The sequence below is a fragment of the Pteronotus mesoamericanus genome, unplaced genomic scaffold, assembly GCF_021234165.1.
Source record: "Pteronotus mesoamericanus isolate MK-2021 breed Mesoamerican mustached bat unplaced genomic scaffold, CSHL_Meso_final scaffold_174, whole genome shotgun sequence".
Taxonomy (NCBI): domain Eukaryota; kingdom Metazoa; phylum Chordata; class Mammalia; order Chiroptera; family Mormoopidae; genus Pteronotus; species Pteronotus mesoamericanus.
In genome coordinates, this window is record NW_026555309.1 from 1246988 (window position 1) to 1268496 (window position 21509).

The 21509-nt window shown below is 36.7% G+C and overlaps 1 pseudogene; it reads left to right on the forward strand.

The window, feature by feature from the left end:
• Positions 1–2819: 2819 nt before the first annotated feature.
• On the forward strand, positions 2820–3527 carry LOC129084006 (40S ribosomal protein S6-like; annotated as a pseudogene).
• Positions 3528–21509: the final 17982 nt, after the last annotated feature.

Consider the following 21509-nt stretch of genomic DNA (forward strand, 5'->3'; position numbering starts at 1 on the left):
TTGGGCATATATCTAGAAATGGAACTGCTGGGTCTTATAGTATGGGTATAGCCAGATTTGGTAGACAATGACAAAGTGCTTGTATAAACTTATGCTCCTCCCAGCTGCGTGTTAGAGTTCTAGTTATTCCAAAACCTGTAAGATTTTTTTTTTAATTTTACCCATTCTGATAGTTGTATAGTGGTAACTTATTATAGTTTTATTTTGCATTTTCCTGATTGTTGAGTATGAACACATTTTTTTATATGCTTAATGCTTACTGCTCATTTGAATATCATCTTTTGTGAATTCTGTTCAAGATTTTTACCCACTTTTCTTTAGCGTTTGTGAATTCTACATATTTTACATAGCTTCTTTTCAGTCATAGGTAATGCAATTCTTTCCCTTAGTGATGTTCCTTTTAGTGAACAGAATCTCCTAATTTAATGTAGTCCTTTTTGTTAATCTTTTACTTTACAGTTTAATTACTGTAGCTTTATAACAAGCCTTGGTATAACATGATAGTAAAATTCCTTCAATTTTGCTCTTATTTTTCAAGGTAGTTGAATAAAATTGTTCAAACATTATTTGTTTTGTTTATGTACTTTTTTTATCCCATAGTTTATAAATTACTGTTGACCTTAAACAAACAGCCTGATATTTCTACTGCAGGATAGGCCTAATCAGGAACAAGAAAGAATTTCAATTCAAGATGTGGAATCTAGTGGCGAACCATATGCTATGTCCAAAGAAACAAAGAAAAAAAAAGAAACATAAGTGACATGTGCATGACAGTTTCTTCTCTGGCATCCCAGACTCCATTTTAATTGAGGTTTGTTCCTATTAACTTTCACAATACTAAAGGAAAGATCAACACTTTTTAATAAGAAAATTATAAACAAATTTTGAAATTTTAACTTTTTTTTTTTTTTTTTTTTTTTTACAAAAAAACAATCTCACTTTATCTGGTCTCTTCTGTTAACTAGATCAAAATTTTTGATGACCCCAAAGTGGGATCAACAGCATTTCTGTTATACTTTGGCTTATAATCAATTACATCAGGCGTTTGAGAGAGCTTTAATTCACTTAGTATACCTATAATACTATTTTAACATTAGAGAATCATATGATCCTCTGCTTTTAATAGATGGTCTTAATTTCCCAGAACTAATTGTTTTCTGACTTAGTCTTATAGGGCTACAAGACTCAAAGAAATTTTGAAGAATTTTGTTTCTTAAATCCATAAAGTTCTTCATAGCAAAATAGAATATTTTCTATTTCTAGTTCATGACATTCTTTTATACCTAGTCTTTTACAGATATGCAGAACAGCTGGTCAGTCTATCTGCCCCAGCACCCAAACTTTCATAAAGTTTAAAAGTTTCATCCCTTCTCAGTTCTCCCATGACCTATTTTGAACTCCCTTAAAAATCACCTTTGCTATATTGAAAATATCTTCCTCCAAATTTTGACTTTCTTTTATGAAAACATTTCCTGTAATGTTTGCTTATACTTGGTTGAGTAAATAACTAAGTTCTCATTTTGCTTTGTGAATTCTGTGAGTCTATTTATGTACAATGCACAAACATTATCTTCAGCATATAAATGCTTTAGATTCTTTGATCAATCATTTTGTTTGTAAATGATTAGAAGACTTTGCTTGTCATTTGGCAAAGTATCATATATACTTCTTCCTATTGCTGCCATCCAAGTAACCTTATAAATACCAGGAAACTCTTCTATAGAAAATATTTTTCTTAGATTCTCTTTTAAGAGTTTTGAAGTTTTTCTTATCACTGCAGAGGAAAGAAATTCAAGTAAATGAAAAGGAACAGAAGCTGGAAACTTGCAGGCATATTTGTGGCTGGAAGTGATTTCACTACTTGTACATTATGCGGTTGACCTCAACGTGTGGAAAAATACAGTAAGTCCTTCAAAATACAGGGTATAGTTATAGTATCATATAACTTAGATGGTTTATTTTTATTGCAAATATTTTATGATAAATACACAATATGCTGAAATCTTTTCTGAATAATTAATATCTATCTGAGTAGAGTTTTTTATTCATAAAAGTTCTTTTTAAGAACTTGTATTTCCATCTCTCCTTACCTCTACTAAAAAAGTCCCAACCCCACAAACATGGAAAATATCTTCAAGTTTATTGAAGTCATTTATTCATGTAAGTATATGGAATAAGACCTGCCCATCAGGAAAGACAAAAAGAAGGAATTCTGAGTTATTACTGTATCAGGTTTTCTTATGACAAAAAGTTTGCAACTTTTCTGCTCCAGATAACAAAATTCTTCTAGTCTTATTAAGGATGGATCCAATTAATGTGCACAGTGCATAAAGAGTTTATGCCCCGCAAATTACACTTTTTAAAGTAAAATATCTTTTTAATAAATAATCACCAGAAATTATTAAATGGTTTGACTCAGATTCTGATGTTTTCAGTGACCTCACTGATTTCATTAATAACAGAAAGAAACACTTCTTGTTGTATTTAGTTTTAAGGATTAAGAGAGTTGTAAAAATCTATTGCTTCATTTTTCTCTGGAATCTTGAAAATTCATAGGGACTCATTATTTTGTTATATCTGTAATATTCTGATTTAGACATACCAGTCTGAATATAAAATTAAGATGATTTCAAAAATATAGACTAAACTTTATATGTAGTTTCAAAACATCTGTTTTATATAAAAATTTGTTGACTATTAAGTCATATAATTATGCTTTTTATTAATGTACACTTCAATGAATTGTCTTTATTTGTACATTAGAAAGTCTTATTTTAGCTCTTTCTTGTGGCATCTCAGAAGGGGGCAGCTGCTTCAGGATGAAGGCGAGCATCTCTTTCCTAGCCCCTGGCTGCCAGAAACTCATTGAAGTGGGTGGTAAATGCAAACTTCATACCTTTTATGAAAAGCATATGGCCACAGACGTTGCTGCTGATCCTCCGGGCAAAGAATGGAAGGGTTATATGGTTCAAATATGTGGTAGGAATGACAAACAAGGTTTCCCCATAAAGCAGGGTGTCTTCACCCACGACCATGTTTGCCTGCTGCTTAGTAAGGGGCATTCCTGTTATAGACCAAGAAGGACTAGAAAGAGAAAGTGCAAATCTGTAAGAGTTGCACTGTGGATGCCAATCTCAATGTTCTCAACTTGGTCATTGTAAAAAAAAATAGAAAAAGGGGAGAAAAATATTCCTGGTCTCACTGATACTGCTGTGCTTCAACTTTTCAACCAATCTCTCTAGAGATGATGTCCATCAATATGTTGTGAGAAAGCCCCTAAACAAAGAAGGTAAATTTAGGACCAAAGCACCCAAGATTCAGCGTCTTGTTACTCCATGTGTCCTGCAACACAAATGTCAGGATATTGCCCTGAAGAAACAACGTACTAAGAAAAATAAGGAAGAGGCTGCAGAATATGCTAAATTTTTGGTTAAGAGAAGGAAGGAGGCCAAGAATAGATTGCCAAGAGACATAAGCTGTCCTCTCTGAGAGCTTCAACTTCTAGGTCTGAGTCCAGTCAAAAATGAGATTTTCTGCCCTGACCAGTGTGGCTCAGTGAGTTGGTGGTTGTTCTGCAAACCAAAAGGTGACCGGTTCAGTTCCCAGGCAGGGCACATGCCTGGGTTATGGGCCATGTCCCCAGTTGGGGGTGATCTTACATCAATGTTTCTCTTTGTCTCTTTTGCCCTCCTTTCCCCTCTCTCTAAAAATAAATAAACAAAATTATTTTAAAATATGAGATTTTGTAACAGTAACAGTAAGAACATCAAAAAAAGAAAAAGTCTTATTTTACCATTTAATCATGCATGTCAACAATATTCAACAATAATGTTCTGTATCAAAGCTAGAGATAAAAGACCAGAGATTCTCTTATAACCATCTATCATCTTCTGAAATGCTGTTTGGAAATAATCATCCATCAGGGCAAAAGTAGTTTTACATTTGTGAGTATGAAAAATAGTTTATTTTTATATTTTTGTATTATTATTTATTAATTATTGTATTATTCTCCATATGAACAACTAAAGTATGTATACTTTCTAATTTAAATTGCTTTTTAGAAGTTGAGGAAAACAAACATAGTATCTGTTTCATCAATATATTACTTACTTAAATGCAGGCTAAAGAGTATATTATATATATATATAAGATGACCTGTTTATATTTATAAAGCTACATGAAAAATGCAGCATGTCAGATGGGTTACTGACTGGTGGGAAAAAAATGTGATTGGGTGTATATGCACTTTACTTTAGCTTAATTTAATTAACCATTCATATATAAATATGAATATATACAATGTGCATAATTACCCAGATGAAGCCACAGATAGCCCAGGCCATATAGGAAAGCATCTCTCCGGATCTTAGAAAGGACAGTAGTTATTCTGCTTACGCTTTGTTATATTTTGGGGTCATATCTTCATTCTGAAAGAAATAAAATTATGATTTAAGATGTTATTGGAGAAATTTTTTTAATCAAGTGAGTATTCTTGGATCCCTTGTCAAATATTAGTTGACCAAATATTCATGTGTTTATTTCTGGGATCTCGATTCTGTTTCATGGTCTATGTGTCTGCTTTTATGCCAGTACTGTACTGTTTGGATTACTATAGCTTTGTAATATAATTTGAAATCAGGAAGCATGATATCTCCAGCTTTGTTCTTTCTCATGTTTGCTTTAGCTATTCAGGGGTTTTGTGGTTCCAAATGAATTTTCAGTTACTCACTGAGGAAAACACAGTCTCTTCAATAAATGGGGCTTGGAATAATATATATTCACACACGCACACACACACACACGATATCCATTCACAAAAATTAACTAAAAATGAATTAAAGACTTAAATGTAAACCCGGAAATCATAAACTCTTGGAAGAAAACATAAGGAAAAGCTCTTTGACATTTGTCTTGGCAATAACATTTAGATATGTCACCTAAAACACAAGGAAAAAATCAAAATAAACAAGTGGGACTACATAAAACTACAATCTTCTTCAGAGCAAAGGAAATGAAAATGCAACCTATAGAATGGAAGAAAATATTTTCAAAGCACATATCTGATAAGGGGTTAGTATCCAGAATATATAAGAAGTCATACAACTCAACAGCAACAACAAAAACCACACAAATAATCCAATTAAAACATGGGCAAAGGATCTGAATAGACATTTTTCCAAAGAAGATATTCAAATGGACAACAGGTACATGAAAACATGCTCAATGTCACTAACCATCAGGGGAATGCAAATCAAAAACCACAATGAGTTATCACTTTACATCTATTAGAATGGCTATCATCAAATGGACAAGAAATTGGTGTTGGAGAGGCTATGGAGAAAAGGGAACCAATGTGCATTGCTGGTGAGAATGTAAGTTGGTATAGCCACTATGAAAAACAGTATGGTGGTTCCTCAAGAAATTAAAAATAAAATTATCATGTGAGCCAGCAATTCCACTTCTGGGTATTTATTCAAAGAAAAAGAAAACGCTAACTCAAAAAGGCATTACTACCCCATGTTCATTGAAGCATTATTTATAATAGCCAAGACACGGAAACAATCTAGGTGTCCATCAACCGATGACTGGACAAAGAAAATGTGGTGGTGTGTGTATATATACACACATATACACAAAGGTATATATACATACATACACATAAGTATATATACACATATACACACACACATACACAATGGAATATTACGCAGCCATAAATGAAGAAAATCCTGCCATTTGTGACAATATGGATTAACGCTGAGGGCATCATACTAACTGAAATAAGTCAGACATATAAAGACAAATACTGCATGATCTCACTTACATGTGGAATCTAAAAAAAGCAAAAACTCATAGTGACAGAGAACAGATTGATGATGGAGTAGGTGAAGGAGGTCAAAAGTCAAGATTCCATTTATAAGATAAGTAAGTTCTGGGGATATAATGTATAGCATGGTAATGGTAGTTAACAATATTGTATATTTAAAAGGTGCTAAGAGAGGATCTTAAGAGTTGTTGTCACAAGAAAAAAATTCTAAGTACGTGAGGTGATGGATGTTAACTAAACTTAGTGTGATAATGACTTTATAATATGTACATGCATCAAATTATGTTGTACCTCTTAAATTTACACAATGTTTTATATCAATCATATTCCAATAAGATTGAGGGGAAATAAAATATGAGCATAACCATATGTTCCTGTGGGAGAAAGCAGAGAAAACTGCCAGGCTTATCCAAAGGACTTCTGTCTCTGGGTTTCCAATATTCTGAAAAGCCAGCTTTCCTGTTTCTCTCACCCCTCCACAGCCCTGCCTGGGTGATTCCTATTCTGTTTGGTAAATAAATGAGCTATCATCATAATTCTATTTTCTCAGATATATTTGCATGCATTTATTTTTTATGTACTTATTTATGTATTCATTTATTTATTTATTTTCCTCACCCCAGGACACGCTTATGGATGTTAGAGACAGAAGAAGGGAGAAAGGGAAAGAGGGAAACAACAGTGCAAGAGAGAAACATCTACTGGTTGCCTCTCGCAGGTGCCCCAATCAGGGATGGAACCCACAACCTAGGCAGGTATCTTGACTGGGAATGGAATCAGGGACCTTTTGTTTCATGGAACTACGCTCTAATCAAGTGAGCCACACCAGTCAGGGGAAATATTTGCATTTAGAGAAAAACAGCACTTTATTGATAGGAGGTTGACAAGAGTATTTTTGCTATTGATACCCTTAAATATGTAACTTTATGAATATTTTCTAATCTAAGGAAAAGTTAGATCTTCCTGTACTCTCCATTTTCATTCTCTCCTGGATTCTGCTCTGTCTTTCCAGGTGGGAAAGGTGATTTTGTGGGTGTTGGTAGCTGTGCTGAGATTCAGAGCTTCTCCAGGGTGACAGCACTTCCTGGCACTCAGGACTGGGCCGCCTGGAAAATGCTGCAGTGTGGAAACATTATATCAGTTCCTAGGGGTGGGAAGTCAATGAATAAAAAGTGACATCGTAAGTATGCCACTAGCAGAGCTTGTTATCTCAGTGACTATCTGATGAAACTTTGTCAGCTGCTCTGATTTTCCTAAGTAGTGTGGGAAATTTCAAAAGGGTTGGCTACATCCCTTTTTCTCATAGCTTAATAGTGTCAAAGGGCATTAAAAAGGAGTCATCCGAGTACCATTAATTGAGCAGGGCAATTGATTAGTGCACAGTGAGGTTTGCATTCTGAGAAATATGTCATCTAATCAAAAGTAACATAGAAAGACCTTCTAAGAACAGCATAATTAAGATGTTTGCTAAATGTTTGGGAACCCAGCCAATCCAAAATTCATAAGAGATTATTATGCTTTATGATTATGAGAAAATTGTGCTGGTATTTAAATTTTCTACTTACTACTTTGCGTAAAACTCCCAGCTCACAATTAAATAGGAAGTAGAGGCTGTCAGAGGAAGATGTGCGTTTGCAAAAACGCCACAATTATACATTGACATTTTTGTAGCCCGTGCTGATTGTATGTGCATCCATACTTCTGTTCCATCAGAAACATCAAAATGACAACATATGCTGATTTTTTTTCCCCCGAAAGTTTTCAACATACTGTTATTTAGTCTTCCTGTATGTTCTCCAGCAAAATTTGGATGAAACTTTTTGGATTGGGTAAAATAGTGAGCTGTGGAGTAGAGATACTCTCCCCCTCACCCCGTTCTGTCTTTTCCTCACCTCCTTCCCTCAGTCCCTCTAACTCATTTGTCTTCTATGAGATACTGGCTGGGACTTTGCAACTGCCCATGTTCAAAAAGGATGTATAGCCTTTAGTGGCTCAGTTGGTTGGAGTGTTACCTCATCCACCAAAAGGATGTAGATTGATCCCTGGTCAGAGCACATACCTGGGTTGCAGGTTTGATCTCCAGTTGGGGTACATATGGGAGGTAACTGATCAATATTTCTCCCTCACACAGATGTTTCTCTCTCTTTCTCTCTAAAAAATCAATAAACATATCCTCAAATGAGAATTTAATAAAATAAAAAGATATCTACTTAACAGTCTCAGCTGTTAGTGGTCAAACTAACAAAGATAAGGCTATGTGTAATTTGTGTGTAAATAAAACAAGCGACAGTCATTAAACTATGTTCAAAAGGTTGATCTTTGTATTACCAATTTTGTAAATTAAAGAACAATCAAAGGAAATGTAATAAAGAATACATTTGTCTGGGTGATTACACAATGACCTAGGAAAGTTATTGTACTAAGTGTAGGTAAAATGTGAATGACTAGATGCATAAGTGAAAACATTGAAAATGAGAGATACGGTGACAGTATAGGCGAGAAAAGAATGAGTCGGTGAAGGAGCTATCATTCACATTTCTACCAAAAGCACTCTGATGTTCTGTTAAAATTTCCAATAATTTGAAGTTTATTTCTTTTTTTTTAATTGTTGTTCAATTACAGCTGTCCCCATTTGTCCCCCATTATTTCTCCCACTCTACCCACCCCCACCTCCCACATTCGATCCTTCCCCCAGGTTGTCTTTGTCCATGGGTCCTTTATACATGTTTCTTGATGAACCCTCACCTTCTTTCCCTGTTATCCCCTTCCCCCTCCCCTCTGGTTACTGTCAGTTTGTTTTTTACTTCCATGTCTTTGGTTCTATTTTGCTCGCTTGTTTGTTAGTTGATTAGATTCCACTTATAAGTGAGATCATATGGTATTTTTCTATCACCAAATGACTTATTTCATTTAGCATAATGCTCTCCAGTTCCATCCACGTTATCATGATGGGTAGGAGTTCCTTCTTTCTTTCTGTTGTGTAGCATTCCATTGTGTAAATGTACCACATTTTTTGATCCAATCATTTACTGATGGGCACTTGGCTGTTTCCAGCAGTTGGCTATTATAAGTAATGCTGCTATGAACACTGGGGTGCGTAGGGTCTTTTGAATTGGTGCTTTGGGATCCTTAGGGTATAAATCCAAGCAGTGTAATCACTGGGTCAAAAGGCAGTTCCATTTTTAGTTTTTTGAGGAAATTCCACGCTGCTTTCCACAATGGCTGCACCAGTATGCATTCCCACCAACAGTGGACTAGTGTTCCCTTTTCTCCACAGCCTCACCAGCACCTGCTGTTTGTTTATTTATTTATGATGGCCATTCCGACCAGTGTGAAGTGGTATCTCATTATGGTTTTAATTTTCATCTCTCTGATGGCTAGTGATGCTGAGGAACCTTTCATATGTCTGTGGGCCACCTGTATATCCTCCTTGGAGAAGTGTCTGTTCAGGTCCTTTGTTCTTTTTTTTTTAATTGGATTGTTTGTCTTTCTGGTGGGGAGTCATGTGAGCTCTGTATATATTTTGGAGATCAAACCCTTGTCCAATATATCATTGTCAAATATATTTTCCCATATGATTGGTTCCCTTTTTATTTTGCTGATGTTTTCTTTAGCTGTGCAGAAGCTTTTTAATTTGATGAAGTCCCATTTGTTTATTCTTTTCTTTATATCCCTTGTCCTAGGGAACATATCCATGGAAATATTGCTGTGTGGGATATCTGAAATGTTCCTGCCTATGTTCTCCTCTAGGACTTTTATGGTGTTGTGACTTACATTTAAGTCTTTTATCTATCTTGAGTTTATTTTGGTGTATGGTGTAAGTTGGTGGTTGGATTTCATATGTTTGCATGTTGCTGTCCAGCTCTCCCAACACCATTTGTTGAAGAGGCCATTTTACTCCATTTTATGCTTCTGCCCCCTTTGTCAAATAGTAATTGGCCATCAAAACATGGTTTATTTCTGGGTTCTCTATTCTGTTCCATTGATCTATGTATCTGTTCTTATGCAAGTACTAGTCTGTTTTGATTACAGTGACCTTGTAATATAGTTTGATATCAGGTATTGTGATCCCTCCTACTTTGCTCTTGTTCCTCAAAATTGCTGAGGCTATTTGGGGTCATTTATGGTTCCATATAAATTTTTGAAATGTTTGTTCTATATCTGAGAAATATGTCATAGGTATTTCAATACGTATTGCATTGAATCTATTAATTGCTTTGGGTACTATAAACATTTTGATGATATTAATTCTTCCAGTCCATAAATATGGTATATGCTTCCATTATTTGTGTCTTCCTTAATTTCTGCCTTCAATGTTGTGTAGTTTTCTGCATACAGGTCTTTTACTTCCTTAGTTAGGTTTATTCTTAGGTACTTTATTTTTCTTGTTGTTATAGCAAATGGGATTTTTTTTTTAAATTTCTCTTTCTGATATTTCATTGTTGGTGTAAAAAAATTGCCTTCAATTTCTGACTGTGGACTTTGTATCCTGTTGTTTTGCCCGATTCACTTATTAGGTCAAGTAGTTTTTTGGTGGACTCTGTAGGGTTTTCTATCTATGCTATCATGCCATCTGCAAACAATGACAGTTTTACTCCCCTCTTTCCAATTTGGATGTCTTTTATTTCTTTTTCTTGTCTGATCGCTGTGGCTAAAACTTCCAATATTATGTTGAATAGAAGTGGTGAAAGTGGACACCTTGTCTTGTTCCTGATCTCAGGGTGAAAGCTTTTAGTTTTTGCCCTTTGAGTATGATGTTGGTTATAGTTTTCCCATATGTGGCTTTTATTACGCTGGGGTATGCTCCCTCTACTCCCACTTTGCTGTATCTTTTTATCATAAATGGGTGCTGTACCTTATCAAATGCTTTTTCTGCATCTATTGATATGATCATGTGATTCTTTTCCTTTTGTTTATGTGATGTATTACATTTATTGATTTTTGAATATCTTACCATCCTTGCATCCCTGGGAGGAATGCCACTTGATCACTGTTGGTGATTTTTTTAATGTATTGCTGGATGCGATTTGCCAATATTTTGTTGAGGATTTTAACATCTATGTTCATCAGCAATATTGGCCTATAGTTTTCTTTCTTTGTTGTGTCTTTATCTGTTTTGGGATTAGGATGGTGCTGGCCTCATACAAAGAGTTTAGGAGTCTTTCCTTTCTTTGATTTATTGGAATAGTTTGAGAAGGATAGGGATTAGCTCTTCCTTAAATGTTTTCTAAAATTGTCCTATGAAACAGTCTGGTCCATCGCTTTTGTGTGCAGGGAGGTTTTTGATTACATCTTCAATTTCATAGCTGTTATCCATCTCTTCAGGCTTTCTGCTTATTCTTGATTCAGTTTTAGAAGATTGTATGTTTCTAGAATTTGTCCATTTCACCCAGGTTTTCAAATTTCTTGGTATATCGTTGTTCATAGTAATTTCTTACAATCCTTTGTATTTCTGCGGTATCAGTTGTAATCTTCCCCTTTCATTTCTGATTTTATTTATTTGGGTCCTCTCTCCTTTTTTCCTGATCCTAGTTAAAGGCTTGTCAGTTTTGTTTATCTTTTGAAAGAACCAGCTCCTGGATTTATTGACCCTTTGAATTGTTCCCTTAGTTTCTGTTATTTAATTCTGCTCTGATTTTGATTATTTCCTTCCTTCTGCTCACTCTGGGCTTTGTTTGTTGTTGTTCCTCCACTTCTTGTAGATGTAAGGTTAGGTTGTTTATTTGGAATGTTTCTATCTTTTTTAGGTTGGCCTGTGTTGCTGAGGCAGGAGACAGTCAGGAAGGAGGAAACTCCAAAGGTGCCCCAGGGCTAAAATGAAGAACATCGATAAAGGGTGGAGACCCAGTTCTAATACTGATAGTTCCTGCTTTTTGGAAAAGCACTGAATCCTAGTGAATAAGCAATGTACCTGCCCAGATGCTACATGACTCCTGCTTCATTATAATCATATTATAATAAATTAGCATTGTCCCTCCCCGTTCCCAGTGACCAATAAAGAAAATCATGGGAGACCACATGAGCAGTGACTTTAAAGTAATATAACTACTTGTACATGCACAATAAAAGCCTGCCAAAACTAGCCAGGAGAGATCTACCATATAAGAATAAAAGCCCTCTAGCCTCTGAGGTCCGGCCCCTGTTAGACTCTGCTTAGCTCTGCTCTGCTCTGCTTGGAGTTGCCCTTTTCCCATGTTCTGCGTGGCTTAATAAATCTGCTTTCTGTCGCTTTATGCTATAAACTCTGTGCGTTTGGTTCCATTTTTTGTCCATGATCACCAAGAACCTGGTGACCTGTGCCCACCTGTGACATTACTATGAACTTCCCTTCCCTGTGTCCCATAGGTTTGGGGATGTTGTGTGTTCATTTTCATTTGTTTTCAGAATATTTTTTATTTCTTCTTTGGTCTCATTATTGACCCATTCATTGTTTAATAGCATGCTATTCAGTCTCCATGAGTTTGAATGTTTTTGAGTTTTTTCCTTGAGGTTGGTTTCTAGTTTCAAGCCCTTGTGCTTCGAGGAAATGCTTGATATGATTCTGATTTTCTTGAATTTGTTGAGGCTTTTTTTGTGTCCTATCACATGGTACATCTTTGAAAATACTCCATGTTCATTTAAAAAGAATGTATATTTTGCTTCTTTAAGGTGAAAAGTTCTATATACGTCAGTTAGGTCCATTTGATCTAATGCACTGTTCTGTGTCACCACATCCTTGCTGATGTTTATTTAGAAGATCTATCCATTGTTGGCTGTGGGATGTTAAAATCTCCTACTACAAATGTGTTGCTTTCTATAGCTTTCTTGAGGTCCTCCAAGATTTTCCATATATATATTTCAGTGTTCCTATGTTGGGTGCATATATATTTACAATGTTTATGTCTTCTTAGTGGATTGTTCCTTTGAGTAGTATGAAGTATCTTTCTGTGTCTCTTTTTATGGCCTTTATTTTGAAGTCTATTTTGTCTGATATAAGTATGACCGCCTCATCTTTTTTTTCCTCTCCATTTGCTTGAACTATTTTCTTCCAACTTTTCACTTTCAGTCTGTGTAAGTCTTTTGTTCTGAGGTAGGTCTCTTGTAGGCAGCATATGTGCAGGTCATGTTTCCTTACTTATTCAGCTACCCTATACCTTTTGACTTGAGCATTTAATCCATTTACATTTAAGGTTATTATTAATAGGTACTTATTCCTTGCCATTTTTCCCCTTTGTTCCTGTGTTCCTCTCTCTCTCTCACCCTTTTATTTTGTCTTTTTGAAGTAGTCCCTTCAACATGTCTTGCAATGCTGGTTTGGTGGAGGTGTATTCTTTTAGCCTTCTTTTGTCTGGGAAACTCCTTATTTTTCCTTCCATTTTAAATGAAAACCTTGTTGGGTAGAGTAGTCTTGGTTGCAGGACTTTGATTTTCATTACTTGGAATATTTCTTGCCACTCCTTTCTGGCTGGTAGTGTTTCTGCTGAGAAATGAGCTGCTAGCCTTATTGGAGCTCCCTTGTATATTAGTTTCTATTTCTCTCTTGCGGGTTAAAGATTCTCTGCTTGTCTTTGATATTTGCCATTTTAATTATGATGTGTCTTTTAGGGTCTCTTTGGGTTCATCTTGATTGGGACCCTCTGTGCTTCCTGACCTTGTGTGACTTTTTTTTTCATCAAGTTCAGGAAATTTTCTGTCATTACTTTTTCAAACAGGTTTTCTATCCCTTGCTCCTCTCCTTCTCCTTCTGGTATCCCTATTATATGGATATTATTATATTTCATGTTGTCCTGCAGTTCCTTTAAACCCTCTTCATTCTTTTGAGTCTTTTTTTCATTTTCTTGCTGTTTCTGGGAATTTTTTTCTACCTTGTCCTCAAGCTTACTGATTCAATCCTCTGCTTCACCTAGCCTGCTTTTGGTTCCTTCTACTGTGTTCTTCCATTCAGAAATTGTGTTCTTCATTTCCTCTTGGCTCCTGATAGTTTCTTTCTATGTCCTTTTTCATGCTGGTGCAGTTCACAGAATATTCCTTGTAGCTTCCTTGCAATTTTTGGTAATTCTCACTGAGTTCATTGAGCTTCCTTATAACCATTGTTTTGAACTCAATATGTGATAGTTTCTTTGCCTATATTTCATGTAGGACTCTTTCTGGGGATTCCTTCTTTCCTTTTAATTGGGGGTTGTTTCTTTGTCTTCCCACTTTTTGGGAGGCTCCTTGTTTGCCTCTGCTTCTCAAATTGATCTGCTTTGACTCCCTGTGTTTGTGGTGTAAACTATGGTAGGAGACCTGTATGATTTAGTGGTGCAGACTCCTTGATGTCCTGAACTTGATGCTCTTGGGACTCTCTTTATGCCATTTATGTTGGCTTTCTCTGTGTAATTTGGTTTTGATTATTGTTGGGTCATTCTTTGGTGGGTCCTTCCCTCCACCTGGTTGACTGAGGTCACTCCACCCACCACATCTTTTTTGCTGCTGTACAGGTGCTGCCAGAATATAACCACAAAGCCCAGGAAACAAACCCAGCCCCGCAAAAATAACTCCCACCCATAATCTCACTATCAACAGCAAATGAACCAATATTAATAAGGATGTGAAGAGAGAAAGACTATTACAAGAAAGGAGAGCAAAGATGAGATGAACTACTGAAAGGAAAATGATTTTGAGAAGGTAGAGGGAGGAGCACAAATAAGAGTAGGGAACTAGAGCAATGCAAAGAGAGAAAGTAAAATTTACATCATAAATAAAAAAGAGAATGAAGAAGGCAGAACTGAATAAGAGAAGGGAAATGTATAGTATTAGGTTTAAACAGAAATTAAAATAAAATAAAGTGAGAAAGAAAAAGGAAAAAAAGTAAATAAATAATAAAAAAATATGAACCAAATTGGAGAGAAAGATCCACCACAGCACTATCGACAACAGAAGAGCTAAAATTAATATGGGTGGGATGGGAATAAGAGGGTAAGGAAAAAGGAAGAAAAGCATAAGAGATGTCTGGAGGAAAGGGAAGTGATTTTGAGATGATAGAGAGACAGGGAATACTAAGAGTGAGGGATGAAAACCAGGCTAAGATAAGGAAAAATTAAGATTTGAGAAAAAAGAAAAAGAAAAAAGAAGAAAAAACAGCCTAAGACAGGGGATAATGAAAATTTGAGGCAAAAAAGGAATAGGACAGGGGAACAGTAAAATTTGAGATTTGAAATACAAAATTAGTGAAGATCTGGAGAGAAAATTGAAAAAATGCAACAACTACCCTATCCAAACCAATGAGCAAAGATTGCTAAAGATGAAAAGAGAACACAGGTATTTTTAAGAGGAGGAAAAGAATGTAAGATGATCATTGAAAAGAAAATTGGTTATGAGAGGCTTCACAGGGGAGAAATAGTAAGAGTGCAGAATGGAAACAAGTTGTAGCAAGAGAGAAAACAAAATTTAAAATGAAAATAATAAGAGGAAAATGATAAAGTGGAGTAAGAGAAGGTAAGGGCAAAATAGGTGAATTGAAATAAACTATAGTATATAATCTAGCAACTTATTACGTACAAACTTGAAGGACAAGAAATGAATGTTAAAAAGTTATGCAGGAAAGAAAATATTGCAAATAATGGAGAAGACCACAGTGAATTTCATCTCGGTATCATCTATTATTTACCACTGTTTTTTCTTCCTGGATCCGCCTCTGGTGATATCAGATGTTGATCCCGTCTGACTTCAGGCATCCTGTTCAAGACTCCCAGGGATCTACTCTCTGTGGCTGACTCCTTCAGTTGTTATTCTAATCACTCTACACTCAGTAGTCAGGCTTATGCACCACAGGGCAGGTCAGAGTCCCTCCTGGAGTTGGGGTTATTGCTTCCCATCAGGCTGCTGCTGCTGGGAGGGGAGTGGTTTGCCTAGCAAGATGGCTGCTTCCGTACGGGTGGATGACACAGCACCAGGATCCCAGTAACTATTCTCTCAGTTCTCTCCCCAAAGCCTCTGTCCCCAGTCTCTCGTCAAGCGTCTCTAGTCCACTCTGTCTCCTTCCCCTCTGCTGAAGCCAGGGTAAGTGGCTGCAAATGAAAAGTTGTGTGTTGGCCCTTTAAACAGCTCTTTGCATCTCCAGCTGTCCATCTCTGGCAGAAAACAACACCCCCATTTTTCGTCACTGGATGTTATCTGTGTACTTTTTAGGCCCTAGTGCTCTAGGCTGGGGATCCCAGCTTGGGTGTTAGACCTCACACTTCTCAGGGAGATCCAACCAGATGCTTACATTTCCCTCTGGCACTTCAGCTGCAGCTGCCACCCGTGGGCATCCAGCCAGCCCTCATGCGTCTCCACTGCACTCCCTACCAGTTATGTTGTGCTGAAGCTGATTCTTCTGTCTGTTTGTGGTTATAGGCTCCTCTCTCGCTATTGTTCAGTTGTTTGTTTCAGGTGATTTCTCCACAATTCAGTTGTAATTCCAGATTGGTCCTGGGAGGAGGTAAGTGTAACTTCCACTTACTCCTCAACCATCTCGGATCTCAGGTTATTTCTATAAACTTTAGAAATAACCATTGATCATACTTCAGATTAATACTAGGTGACTGAACAAATAGAATGTCTACATGCAATTCTGAACAGATCTTGATCAAACATTTAGAAACCATAACATACACTTGAAAAAGAGTTCAGAAAAAAACATGAGAAAACATCTTGAAGACTAAAGCCCCTAAGTCTGTGTACCTACTTTAGATGTGCTTTAAATAGAGGAAAATAGTTACTATGTATCAATGCCATCTGTGGCTCAGGGACCTAATATTCCCTTACATGTCCTTTTCTTTTGTTCTCTCCTGCTTATTAGCTATTTTGTTCATTAACATCTCAACTATGTAATGGTAAAAAGGAGGACAAAAGTTCAAATTAGTTCATTTTTCTGGTTACTCATGACCTGGTTTAATATTTGATTAGGAAGAGGTTTGAATGAAATTAGAGATTTCAGTTATTCATGCTACCTCTGATTTTTGATTCTAGGAAAAATGAGAATTAGTAAGCTCTGCACAAAATAGATAGATCATATTTCTCTTAAGTAAGTAGCTTAAGTTTGCCTTGTCATAAATAGTTTAACAACGCTCCACATATTTCATACATTATTTCACTGTCTATAAGAATTCAGAAGGCACATATATTAACTTAATATTCCACATACTATGCAGGCAAATCCTGACAACTTAATCCTTTTGAAATAGTTGAAAATCTGGAAGTAAATGAAAGTTCTGAGCCAAATAAAAATAAAAGACCATGTATTTATTTCATAAAAGCGGACATAACATCTCAGTTCTGAAGCATACATCAGTTTTATAACAGTCAAGGACCTGAACAGTTTCACCTCCTTTTGCATAATTAACTTGTTATATGCAGTATATGGTGATCTAGAGTTCCTCAGAAAACTTTTCATTGTGTTCAGTGTCAATAACAGAATAGGAAAATCAATTCAGTTCAGTTTAGTTCAATTAAACAGATATCACCTGTGTGCCCTCCATGGTCTCAGCTCCTGGGGAACAGTCCTTGTTATTCCTTGTAATTAATCAGTTCTCACTGGTTCCAACTCCTTTATCTGTGTTCTTTATGGTAGAGTTTTCTGCTCTTGCTAAAATTGGGGTTGACTCACCTTCCTGTTTGTCCTTTCAGCTTCCCTAGCACTTTTGTACATAATTCCCTGTGTTCTTGTTCTGTTCCCTGTATCCTGCCTGCACCTTGACTGATGTGCCAGTTTGGGGCAGATAGTGGTAATGAAAATTAGGGGCCTTGGAGATAGTCAAGTAGGGTCAAGTACAGAGTATATATATTTTTTGTTTTTAATTTCCAACCCCTTGCACTCTGTTAATTACATACATTGTATAAAATATAACATAATGTCCCAGCCATGTCAAATTGCTATAAAAGTTTCTAAACACAGGTTTCCACTTTCTAGACTTATCTTATCCTAGATCAGTAACATGCCATTCAAAGACCACTGCTGGTCCACAGACAGCTCTTTCAATGGCACTAGTCTAGCCAAGGCTAGAAAAAAAGAAATTTCTCTGAGATTAGAAAATGAGATGGGAGTTAGAGGTCAAAATTCTGGAGTTCCTTGCAAACCTGTGGCAATTGGAGACATGGAATTAGGAAAAAAACTCTGAGAGAGAGTGCATGGGCAGAAAGAGAAGCAGGCTGAGAGTGGGACGTCAGCAAGCACCGTAATGTGGCCAACAGCAAGCAGACAGTTGAGGGAAACAGGAAGTGAAGGTGAGAACAGAGAAGCCAGAGGAGGAGAGAGAAACATAGGCTCCACACAGCTGGCCACTTGGGTCCACTGCAGTGGGCACCTCTCCCTGCATGCCTTAAAGAGGCACTTAGCTCAGTGTACTCTGCTGATTAAGGCAGGCTGCAGTGGACTAAATGTTTATGTACCCCCAAATTCACATACTGAAATCCTATCTCTATAGTGATGTTGTTAGTAGGTGAGGCTTTGGCAGAGATTAGGTCATGAGGGTGGAGCCCTCATGAACGGGATTGGTGCCCTCATAAAAGAAACCCTCTCAGAGCATCTTCCTCCCTTCCCCTCTCTGTTACACAAAGACAGTGAGAAGGCAGCCATCTATGGTCAACCGAGAAGCAGGCTCTCACCAGACATGGAATCTGCCAGCATCTTGATCTTGGATGTTCAATCCAACAAACACCTGTTATTTGTAAGCCACCCAGTCTATGGTATTTTTATTATTACAGCTCAAACTAAGATACAAGCACATAAATGTATTACATGATTTAAAATTACATCAAAACAGTTAACATAAAGGAATTGGAGTAATTTACATGAAAAGTCCAGTCACAGAAAACACTGCCTTACTTGAGACACAGGCAACTATGTGAAGCATCAGTGTCCTCTAACAGCTTTCTATAGTGATGGAATTTTTTTTTTTAATTTGTCTCATTTAACAGGGATTAGTTGGCCACCTGTGACTATTGAATATTTAAAAAGTGGCTAGAGTGCCTGAGAAACTGAAGTCTTCCTCCAATTTAATTTTTTTAAATATAAATAGCCACATGTGGCTAGGGGCTATCTTATTAGATGATTTGTATGACTCATACATATGCAAGTTTGGTTTAAAGATATGTAAGCTATGGGGACACATGGTTCAGCCTTTAATCCTTTAATTACTAAGTCCATGACCTTAGATTGCCATTCATCTTCCCTGGGCCTGAACTTTTTGTTAATAAAATGGGCTCATATTTATGTTTAGGGCCATTGTGAGGACTAAAAATTAGGCATGTCAATTGCCTAACACAGACCAATAAATGATAGCTATTAATATTAAATAAGTCAGTATTTATGAACATAATTCAATCGTTTTGATTCGTCTAGTCATCACAATTAGCCTGTAATAAACTATGAAATATGCAATAAGAGATAACTTTTGGGGCTGTAGCCTCTGATGGCCTACCATAGAAACTTACAATGTTTTTCTAGTTAGTGATGCTCTTATTTCAGCCTTCCTGGGAGCTGTCCTTCTTTAGTGTAATTATTTCTGGCAAATCCTCCCCAATTTCTTATGGAGCATTCCTCAATGTTCTTTCTATAACCTTGGAAAAAGAGAAGGCTCTTCAGGGAAATGACACATAGAACTGATTTAATCAGTAACTTTAATTTCAAATACAATTTTAAGTCAATGGTGTCTGATCGGAGGGTTTCTCTTTTTCTGTGGAATTAAGAGCACAGATTCACAGATCTTATTTACCTTAATCTTGGCTGATCATCAAAATATCTGGTGGGAACTTTTAAAAAGTACAACTCTACCCCTCCTCCCCTCAACCTGGAAACCTGGCATTGTTAGAAGTACCGCAGGCAATTTTGTTTCATGGCTTGAAAACGACTGGTGAATGCCATGTTTCCAAGGTGAGTTCCAGACAGGCAGGGTTGTTTGAACCCAGGTTAACTGAGAGACTGCTATACCGCTCTTGGGTAAGGAAATGGTGCAGACGTCATACAGATGCAATACGTGGATGTTGGGGAACTCTGGATATTTGACTAAAATTTTCCCTGGGGAATCATAGTCAGTCATTTGAACAAGTGTCACACAGAGCTAGGCTTACATTCCAGAACTAATTTTATTTTACTTGTCCTCTGAAGCCACCCCATCATGTTTCTGGAGATGGTTCACCTCCTTATGCTATTCTTTGTGAGGCTCAAATTTGTTTATAATATTCGGTGTCCGGCAGAAGTAATGCCTGCTTGAGTGTGGTTGGTAGGGTAATAACATGGGTGTAATAATTTATAGTTTTAATTTGAACATTTCACCTAAAATGTCATATGGTGTGCCTCAGTGTGATATTATGTTACAGAATTACATGCATATGATTTTGTAATAAAAGATATTGTAATAAAAAAGGGGTGTTATTTGTACCAGACCCTGTATTATTATTCAGCTCATGGGATTTTTTATACATGAAATTTGACACAACTAGGTGCATACCCTACTGGTCTTTCAAAAAAGACTAGTGAAAACTCTGAACTGATACCCTACTTTCCCATAAGAAACCATGCCTGCAATGCGAGGTTCAGAGCAATGCTTTATGTCCATCTGCCAGGCCCACCCCCGTGACACCAACACTCACTGCTCACAGTGACTGTGAGTGTGGTTAAGCAACATTCTGAGTAGTGTATGGATGCTTGTTAGGGACCTAGTCAAATATTGTTACATATTTTTAGAGACAAAAATATCTGTGAAACAAAAGAATTCCAAGCATAGGCCAATGGCTTACTTCTGAACAATACTCAACACAATAAAATTCCAGCACAACAAACCAATTTCAACAATTCCTGAAAGTCTGTAGTGGGTCATATAATTTTCAGTTCGGTGAAGAGGAATTGTCCTATATCAGCAAATATTGAGGATTGTGAAGGCATGTTTGGAGTATTTGATAAGATTAAACATTTACTGAGAAGTGCTGGTTTAGACATTTTATTGCTCTCTCTTCAGTTCTCTAACCACATCTTTTATTAATTTTGGGTTTTGGCGAAGGCCGTATGAAAATGTTAACTCTACACTGGGCAATAGTAATACCCTAAATGAGAACCTTAATCCTATTAAAAGTTAGGGCTTTCTACTAAGTGACCTCCTTGGCATATAGTTAATCACGAAGAAGTAATTTAAATGATAAAGAAGATAGAAGTCATTTCTGATTTTCAGAGCATGGCTTGTATGGGAATCTTTTCTGCTTTATAAGTGAGCATTTTGGAAAGGAACCTAACTCAAAATAGCATAGGCGAGAAAGACAATTTATTGGTACATTTCCTCAGAAGTCCACGGATTCTGACTGGTTTCAGAGATGGCTGCCTGGAGGGGCTCATTAATATCACCCGGGCTCTTTCTGTCTCCATAGCTCACTTGGCTTTCCTCTCAAGGAGACCACCTCCAGCTGCTGCAGCCTTACATGGTGTGGTCTCAGAAGCTACCGTATCAGTTCCGAAAATGAACCCCCATTTTCCTTCGCTCCCTTTGTGCCCAGGACATGAGATGCACTCTAATTGGCAAGCCTGAGTCACATGCCCCTGCAATGACAGGGGAGCTTTGTCACAACCAACAGGAGGGAGCAATTCCCAAAAGGAAGAGGTTGGGGCAAAGAAAATTGGGGGAAAAAAAAGCATACTTTAGAGTAAGAGAATTTGGTTTCTTTTGCTATGGGATGATCAAAAATAACTTCA